This window comes from Suricata suricatta, chromosome 9, assembly GCF_006229205.1.
Source record: "Suricata suricatta isolate VVHF042 chromosome 9, meerkat_22Aug2017_6uvM2_HiC, whole genome shotgun sequence".
Classification (NCBI taxonomy): domain Eukaryota; kingdom Metazoa; phylum Chordata; class Mammalia; order Carnivora; family Herpestidae; genus Suricata; species Suricata suricatta.
In genome coordinates this window covers 135,976,122-135,976,537 of record NC_043708.1, presented here as the reverse complement: position 1 = coordinate 135,976,537, position 416 = coordinate 135,976,122, and positions in this window count along the sequence as shown.

Sequence of the window (416 nt, the reverse complement as noted above, 5' to 3'; positions counted from 1 at the left end):
TGCGCCCCGAGCGGCCCAGCCGTCGGGGTCCGTCCCGGGAGGCCTCCCGCTGTGCCCCAAATCCCAGGCCCCGGGCCTGGCTTCCCTCCGGCCTTCTTTCCCCTCTCCCCGCGCCCCTTCCCACCGAGCGACCACGGGCTCCGCGGCCCCCGCGCGGTGGAAGGGGTGGAAGGGGCTGGGGGAGCCGCTCGGCCAAAGGCCCGGGGCCGCCTGCTGCTCTGGCGCCGGGGGAGCCCGGGACCCGCCCCCTTCTCCTTGCTGACAGCCCTGGCTGGTGGTGACTGTCGGCCCACCGCTTAGACCCACCCGGCTCCGTGGAGTGACCCTAGGAGGCCAGAGCCCCCCTGGATGCGTCTCGTGTTCCCGTTCCTTATCTAGCATGGGTGAAGGGCTCAAAAACCACTTGGAGAAGAATT